This window comes from Nicotiana attenuata, unplaced genomic scaffold, assembly GCF_001879085.1.
Source record: "Nicotiana attenuata strain UT unplaced genomic scaffold, NIATTr2, whole genome shotgun sequence".
In the NCBI taxonomy this organism is placed as follows: Eukaryota; Viridiplantae; Streptophyta; class Magnoliopsida; order Solanales; family Solanaceae; genus Nicotiana; species Nicotiana attenuata.
Genome location: NW_017671419.1, coordinates 135,432 through 145,041, shown reverse-complemented (window position 1 = coordinate 145,041; position 9,610 = coordinate 135,432). Strand labels below are relative to the sequence as shown.

Here is a 9,610-nt window from a genome sequence, read left to right as displayed (position 1 = left end):
ACCACGCGTACAAGTCATAATACCTAAACTGAATCTGCTCATGCCCTCAAACTGCCGAACGATGCGTTAGAGCTCAAAACAACTGGTCGGGTCATTACAAATTAGATGGTTTAAAGGTAGGATTAGAAATAATGAAGCCTTGGTGCGATCGTAGTGAGCGGTGAATTAGTGTCAGCTAGCATAGTTCAGAAGAATACGTCTAGTAAATTATTGTAGTTGCTCGGAAGAGAATTATAACACCCAGTGTACTCACGATCGGTAGAGAATACTTAGGTGATTTATAGAAACATAGCGGGAAAGATTCCGGCGATTAGGAAAATTATAACTCTAGAATATTCCAATCTTTTTTACAACATTTACTTTGTTAGTTATAAATTTACATCATTTTAATTAATTTTCTCTTAGTAAATAACCACTCAAATCTTATTTAAAATTTCTGAAAGTTGATTACTTGAACTCTTGCGAAACTAGTTGTCGTGATTTATAAATTAATTTTCTGTGAGATTCGACTCCGGACTTATAAACCGGATTAAATTTGCAACGATCACTCAATCCTTTTTATAAGGCATAGTTGGGTGTTATTAAATTTTAGCGTCGTTTCCGGGGATTTAACGGTGTTATTAGTTACGGCTAGAAGAATTGCTATTATTCTTAGTTTAGTTAACTTTCTTGATTTGAAAATTATTATACTGAAATTCTAATGATTGTAATCTTATGTGTTAAAGGTGCATGCCAAAAATTCCTCAAGAACTAGTGAGTTGTTTGAAGCATTACCGGACCCTAAGAAAGCTTTCAAGGCATTAAATCGAGTAAACAAGAAAGACAAACGATAACAGACCCAATAGAACAAATCAAACTAGACATGGGTGATGTCATAGACAATAAAAACAACAGAAACAACGGGAACGAACCGAACAATCAGGGTGTGGCACCTCTTGTGTCAGAAGTAGCCTTGTAAGATTTGGCATAGCCCACCACTAAAAATCTGGCCACCGCAATTGTATTCCCTCAGATAGAAGTGCAATCAATCACTAACAACATGCTACTTGTCGTGCCCCATTTTCTCATAAAAGCGGGTTTCGATGTGTGACAACTCTATTAAATAGGGTATTAAAAGAGAAGAGTCGCCACCTAACGATTTTAAGGTGCGTTAGGGCACCTATTTACAAATGAATCTATTTGAACTAGTCAGTATCACCAAAAATCGAGCAAGGGCTCGAATTACCTCAAAGAGAAGGTGTTAGGCACTCTTCGAGATCCATGACTGTGTTTCCCTATAGAATCTTATACTATGTGGGATTATTCTAAGTGAGCATGCAGATGAGTTCATTATTAAACAAAAGGAGCAAAAGTTTGGGTGAACAATTCGTTATTCCAAGTGAACAAATAATCACACAAATAATGCAACAGGAATAATGCCGAAGAAGAGACTTTATTTATATAAGAACTGGTACAACTCTTTGGAGGTTACAAGGTATAGCCTGGTAAAACCTAAATTCCAACAAAACTAAACATACAAGAAACAATTAGCCGCGACAGGGGAGGGGTCCTAAATAATTTAGCCTAAAGGATCACCCGTGCAACATAAATAATACTTCGCAGTCCTCATAAGTGCAAGGGTTGCTCATATTATCCAACGAGCAAAGATTATCATCTCCGGCTACCCAATTACTATCTTTAATTTGTTTACCTAAAGCACACTAATTCAATTCTAAGTCGTACCCTACTTGTGCCTACTCGTCCAATGCTTATGGTCCAAGAGGCGTTGGAGCTCTACATAGGTAGTTCTAGACTCACCCTAGGCTGCTCAAAATTAAAAGACTAGGCGCCACATAATAGAGACAGATATGACTTCATATAGGGAAACAATTAGCACAAAGGGGCTCATGTTTACCTCCACACATCGGTTCATAGGTAGTTCTAGACTCATCCTAGGCTTCTCAAAACTAAAAGACTAGGCGCCACATAATAGAGACAAATATGACTTCGTATAGGGAAACAATTAGCACAAAAGGGCTCATGTTTACCTCCACACATAGATTCATACGCACGTAATTGTTAAACAACATTGATAGTCAGTAGCAGAATGGACAGGCGAGATGCTCTTCTAATTGGAATTAAGACGGATAGTTATAGGTTACTGCATTTGATTTATTTAAACCTAAGGCATGGTTTGTACGCGAATGACAAGTCAGGCTTAGAGTTCACACATGGATAATAAAACAAAACATGCTTCATGGTTAAAAACTATAGGCTGAATTTCTAGATGATCGTGTTCACTTCGTTTTCAGACAAATCAGTAGTGAAGCGATACTGGTTCTTGTTTATATTCCTATTGTCATTATCTCTAGGTGAAGTATTGTGCTCATAACTGGAAATGCGAACAGTCGTATTAGTTAATAGAGTCCTATAGGTATGATGCTAAATGTTTTGATTCTAACACTTGATCTCTAGCGGAGACAAATATGCAAACAAGTTAACAAGGAGTTTGCCCTATAGACATATCTTCTAGAAAAGTTTTACATCGTATTGGCAACATTGATTTAACGGTTATTTATGGTCCTAAATCATGATTTCTAGGCGAATATGCCAAGTTGAGATTCCTATAGGTATGTTTTCTATTAGCAAGTATCGCTCACAAATAGGATATAGCATACAAGTAATAACTAATAATATTTGGACCCTATAGGCATGTTTTCTACCCGTTCCTACAAAAATTAAAGTACCTCAACCCCTTTTAACTAACTTCCCCATAATTTATTTTTACAAGTTATTACAGGCCCAAAATGAAATAACTACAGACACAATTACAAATGTAAAGTAACCCAGTAATACATATGGGCCTTCAATTAGGCTTAAAACTTTACACAGACGGCAGGCCCAATGCGCTAGGTGTTGATAATATGCTTCAAACCCCATACCAAAACCTGACCCGATAGTCCAGGCCCAAACAACAGAAATAATTCTCCTGTCTATCCCAATTCAATTACAACCAACCAGGGCATGAAGACAACCAAATCATTTGGATTCTAAGCAAGAGTATACACTCATCTTGTTCTTAACACTACAACAAGTAAGAGCAAGAATTTCAAAACATCCGAAGGACACAAAAATAGGAAAACACAATTGAAAGCTACAGAAAGACTCCTATAGACACAAAGACTGTGAAGGGTATGTAAAACACATAGTATGAGCACATACGATAGCTTCCCAGGTTTATCAAATAGGTTTAAAGTGACAATAGCACAGGGGTGGGAGTCTTAGAGTAGTTAGGAATTAACCACAAAGAGTAACAAACCGGGATTCGAGGCAAACATAGTCAAGATCTGAAAGGATAGCCAGATAAGAGTTCTAATTCTGAGATGATGATAGTTCATGCAGGCAAGACTTAACAGGAAATACAAATGAAGCATAATCAATAACTTGTTCATAAATCATCACATTAAAAATATAACATGAAACCTATAGTAACACACGATCAAAGACTAACTATGAAAGATAGCAATTCTGATAAGGAAGCCCTAGCATGATAGCCCTAAAAACGAACACAATCCAGAAAATAACTCTGAGAAGATATCAGTCTCTCATAGAAGGTTTCAACAAGGGAATCTAAAGTAATGCATAACCATGAAATCATACGAAGTAACGATCAACAAATCAACTAGCAAGCAAATAACCAATTCTGAGAAGATCAAAATTCATTGGAGTTAACTACACATGGTGAGATTAAACTACATGCGGTGAGGCTTGTTTTAAAATCTTTGACTTAAGCAAATTTGTGACTAGTAAGCAAACAAACTATAGAGCATCACTTGAACCACGACAGTACAACACTAGAAATTTACAAATAGCAGAGAAGCTAAGTCAAGCTTTCTTTATGATTATTCAAATTATAGTGGCACACAGAATTCACAAAGGCATAATCATATATGAGGGAAGTAATTCGAATCGTAAGACTCGAGAACACTAACCAGTTGCAAGATAAACTTGCAAAGAAGGAGGAAACGTAGAGTTTCAATGATGGCTCAAACAATAGTGATTAAAAGGGAACCCCAAATCCCCAATGCTTCAGAATTCACAAGAGCCTCAAAAAGGGCTCCGAGCAGTGCTTGCGGTGGAGGAGGTTCTTAAACAGCACCATAGTGGCCTTGGCATTCATCCGGCCAATGACTAATTGAACACAATAGTTCCAGAACAAAATAGAGTAAGTGTGAGTAAGAGAAAGTGATTCAGGTCCCCTTTATGGGGAATTGGGGTGGGATTTATATAGTGTTTGACTTACCCAGATCAAGAAAGTAAAAACATCAATCAAACACAGAATAAGAAAAAAATCAATGTGCAAACTTATTTCGAATCAGAAAAGAGTAAAATCGGGCAAACCCTAGTTCGACAGGTGGTCAAAAACAGCCAAAGTTCTCATTGAATCGAACACGTGTAACCTTATTTCGAGTGTATATAAACGAAATATCATCTGAATCTTCAAAGATCGAGGTCAATCGGGTGGATTCTGAGAGATGGTACTTTCCAAAATCAGGCAAGTACTAAGTGGTTCCTTGGTTGTGCAAATAATAATAGAGTAACACATATAAGGTAAGTAAATAACGGGGAGATTCCATAGTGTGGCCGGATTTGGAGAGGATCTAGGGTAAAGCGGCTAGGGTTTCATAGAAAGGGAGAAAGAGTGGAGAGGATTGAGAGCGTTGAGGCGCGGCTGGCGATGGGGAAATGGGTTAGGGTTTAGGGGTAGGCGGATATAGGGAAAGAAGGGGGTGTGTTGTGGGTCGTTAGTCATTTAAGATCAACAGCTAATAATTAAAAGAACTAAACGGGGCGGGTAGCAGGTCATCAACCGGGTATGGCTATTGGGTCGTATGTTATTGGGCTCAGAGTGTTGGGCATAGAGGTTTTGGACCTCTTTTGGTCTGAATATTTCAGCTTATATGGGCTGATTTTTAAAATACATAGAATTAGTTAGAAAAATAAATTATAAAATAGCTAAAAAATATGTAAAAATGCCCTTTATAAAATTAGGGACTTTAAAAATAGTAAATTATGATTATAAAAAAAGTAAAATGTTGTTTTAACTTAAATAGTATAATAAATATAATTATTGTGAAAGTATATGCTATTATTGCAAATAATGCATAAATAATTTAAAATATAATACAATTGTAGAAAAGTTTCATAACATATGCATAAAATATTATAAAAACATAAATAAATATTTTGACCAACTGGTCACTCATAAATAATTTTAAGAAAATAATAAGTAAACTATTTTTCAGTTGTAAATGCTAGAATTAATAAAAATGTTTATGATGTATCTAGAAACTATTTAATAATAATTTAAGAAAAATGCTTATGAAGTGGTAATAAAATAATAAATTGATATTTTAAACAACTCATTGAGTAATAATGCATTAAAATATCCTATAAATATATAAAAATACATTATAACATACCAACCCACAAAGGCTAAATGGAGAATCATGTGGGCAAAATTGAGTATCAACGGCTGCTCCTTTTTACCCGAAAAAATGAATGTATTGTCGTGTAAAGATATCAAGACGATGATTAATTTTGTCCAAATGGGATGCTTTAAAATATGGGGGCCGAACCCTCGTCCTTGAGTTGCCTACGAACCAATGGTTTTACGGAAATCAAGTCGAGTGTAGTTCTGGATCCAACAGCGAATGAGACTGATGGAGTTATTATAGAAAGAATGTATGCTTTGACGAATTATTTCCTTTGAGGGAGGGTGGAATCATGAACAACTGATATTTCGGGCGAAAAGTATAAATGGCAATAATGTGAAATCGATCATTACGGATGTATGGGGAAATGTGATTGCGTCACGACCCAAACCGATGGGCCGCGACGAGTGCCCGAGTCCTACCTGTCGAAAACCCTTAAGCATGCGACTAAAATATAAACATGAATAACATCTGCTGAATTACGAGAATAACATGCGTGAGGAAAACCTGTCCAAAAGACATATATACATATACGTGCGGAATATGTAGGGCGAGCCAACAAAGCTGCTATGGACAACTATATATCCAAAATTGGAAGCCGACAAGGCCATATATTATCCAACTATACATAACTGCCTACAGACCTCTAACATAATATACAACTTGTACAAGGGCGGGACTGGGCCCCGTCATATCCATATATGTATACAAACATATCGTACCAAAATCCAAAGCAGCTCCGGATCAAATGGAGCACATCAACTCTCGTTGATCAAGGATCCTAAGAAGGGGGACCGTCAGCTTGTCTACCTGCACCTGCGGGCATGAAACGCAGGCCCCGGGAAATAGCGCGTCAGTACGAATAATGTACTGAGTATGTAAGTCATGAAGATCAGTACATAAGAGACATAGATGAAACATGGAATAAAGAATTTCATCTGTAAGTCTAAATAACTTTGTAAATTCTGAAACATTAATAATGTCATGCACGTTCATATAAATATTGTGTCATGCATAGGTATAGGTGTACATAACATCATCAAGCCTCTGAGGGCATCCCATGATATCATCTCGGCCACTGTGGGCAACATCGTCAACATATACCAGCTGATCAGGTGGTGGTGCGTATATAACGCGGTAATCTTTTCCCATATCCCATATACATATAAGTACATATATATACGCGTATATAACGCCATATGGTCATGGGTCAATGTACATGTATAAATGAATGAAATGCATAAAAATATGTTACTAAGATCAATATACCTTTCGGATAAACTTTATCGACTACGTATTTTTCTGAGACCCATGAACAGAAGATGTGATAATAAGATACATGGGAATTCAAGAACATAGACACCTTTAATACTCCTATGAATAGAGTCATTTATGGAAGTTGTGCATTTTCTCGTTTCGTTTATATCGTATGGATCATGCCAAAAGAAAGGAGGGATAGCCTTAACATACCTGAGCCAGTTCTCTGGACAATCCTAATAACACACGACAATTGTGACAAAACTCATGATGAAAGATCGGAGTAGGGAAAAATCCGTATGATATTCTTGAGAAAGATTATGCCGGGCTTCTTTATGTTACGTTGCTAAGATGCTTAAGGAATTTTCTTGCTTGAATTCTTGAATTCTTGCATGAATATCCGTTGCCTACTTTGATATAAGACCTTTCTTTTGAATTAGAGAGGTGTTAGGCTTTAAATGGTATGACTAAGCAACATATTACTCAAATATACCACCTTTTCACTCATAAGGTAAGAGTCATAATTTGGACAAGGTCTTGCTGCCACGTTAGATTCCTTGGTCTTTATCTAAAGACCTTAATTAACCATCCACCAACTCCTTAATAAACTTATTAATTCTCCACTAATCCAATATTTAACCAATTACCTACATAATTAAGAATTATTTCAAATTACTTAAAATATTACTCACTTGACACACTTTATGTACCCTACTATCATGGTTATGTGGTACCTTGTATGACACTAGTCCATAAATACCGATTATTGTAGCTCGGACCGTATTGTATCCCAAATCGACAACCTTCAACGAAACTAATTTTCTTTGATTCGTTTACCATTTATCTTTCACGGCACTTACTTATTGCTTGTTATAAATAGAATAGATGCTTATAATCTCAAGAAAATCTCATCCCTGAGCTTACATCGATTAACTTACGACGAAACTTTAGCGTACGGAAATGCGAGATATAACATCCTTTCCCCCTTAGAAACATTCATCCTCGAAGGTTCAACTCCCTGGGATCTATATAAACTTTGGCAGAGTCGCCTTTGTAACAATACTACTACCAATTCTTCCTGTGGAAACTAAATAATTCAACGCCACATAGGACTACAATCATCAATAACGACAATGGCCTCACACGACCAATGACAATAACTAACACAAGAATCCATACACGTACCTTAAGGTTGTGATGTCTCAGTCAGACCCTTCTTTGGAAGAGGAAATAAGTGAGGATATCTAGACTTCATGTCTTCTTCGGCCTCTCAAGTCATTTCTTCCACATTGTTGTTTCTCCAAAGTACTTTCACCGAAGCTACGTCTTTAGTTTTCAATCTCCAAACCTGTCTGTCTAATATAGCAATGGGAGTTTCTTCATATGATAACTGCTCTATGACCTGAACGTCGTCAACTGACATGAATCTGGAAGGATCTCCGATACATTTACGGAGCATAGACACATGAAAGACTGGATGTACAGACTCCAAGTCCGAAGGCAAGTCCAATTCATATGCTACCTGGCCTGCCTTGCGTTTGATCCTATATGGTCCAATGTACCGAGGGATAAGTTTTACTTTCTTACCGAACCTCATAACACCTTTCATCGATGATACCTTTAGGAATACCCAGTCGCCAACTTGAAACTCCAAGTCTCGCCGTCGATAAATCGCATAAGAATTCTGACAGCTTTGAGCTACTAATAGCCTTTCCTGTATAAGCTTAATTTTCTCGATTGCACGTTGTACCAATTCTGGTCCTACTAACGTAGTTTCCCCAATATCGAACCACCCTATAGGCGACCTACACTTCCGTCCGTAAAGAGCTTCGTATGGAGCCATCTGAATACTGGAATGGTAGCTATTATTATATGCGAACTCAATAAGCGGCAGATGATCATCCCAGCTACCCCTGAAGTCTATCACACAAACCCGTAAGATATCCTCAAGTGTTTGAATAGTACGCGCAGCCTGTCCGTCTGTCTGGGGATGAAATGTTGTACTAAGACTTACCTGAGTCCCCAATCTTTTTTGGAAGGACCTCTAGAAGTTAGCTGTAAATTGAGCTCCTCTATCCAGATAATAGATACAGGGACACCATACAGTCGTACTATCTCCTTAATATAAAGCCTTACATAATCCTCTGCGGAATATGTAGTCTTAACGGGCAGAAGATGGGCTGATTTTGTAAGCCTATCAATAATCACTCATATAGAATCGAACTTACGCTGGGTACGAGGTAAGCCTACAATGAAATCCATATTGATTACTTCCCATTTCCAAGTCGGAATCTCCATAGCCTGCAATAATCCATCGGGTTTTTGATGCTCAATCTTAACCTGCTGACAGTTAGGGCACTGAGCAACAAACTCCGCTATATCCTTTTTCATTCCGTCCCACCAATATACTTTCCTGATATTATGATACATCTTTGTTGCTCCTGGATGGATAGAATAACGAGAATAATGAGTTTCTCCCATAACCTGCCGACGCAGCCCTGCAACATTAGGGACACATAATTATCCTCGATATCTGAGGTCCCCATCTTCTGTAATCTCAAACGGTGTCTTCTCCTTCTGAGGGGTGGTATCCCTATAATGAACTAACACAGGATCCTCGTACCGGCGTTCCTTCACTTCAATTACTAAAGAGGATATTACCGTATCCTGAATAGTAATTCCAATATCACCTGAGTCCAGTAACCGACTCCAAGACTAGATAGATGATGAATCTCATGGACTATTCCCCTCTGCTCTGGCTGTAAATATGACAGGATACCCATAGATCTACGGCTGAGGGCGTCGGCTACAACGTTCGCCTTCACTGGATGGTATAAAATATCAATGTCATAATCTTTAAGTAGCTCTAACCATCTCTT

At 37.6% G+C, this 9,610-nt stretch overlaps 1 long non-coding RNA gene across 1 annotated transcript; it reads right to left on the bottom strand.

Annotated features, from left to right (window-relative positions):
• Nucleotides 1-1,413: 1,413 nt before the first annotated feature.
• Nucleotides 1,414-4,780, bottom strand: LOC109208166. The gene is made up of 2 exons (XR_002065112.1): nucleotides 3,972-4,780; nucleotides 1,414-3,064 (listed from the first exon to the last, which is right to left on the bottom strand). It is a non-coding gene; the product is annotated as an uncharacterized LOC109208166 (long non-coding RNA).
• Nucleotides 4,781-9,610: the final 4,830 nt, after the last annotated feature.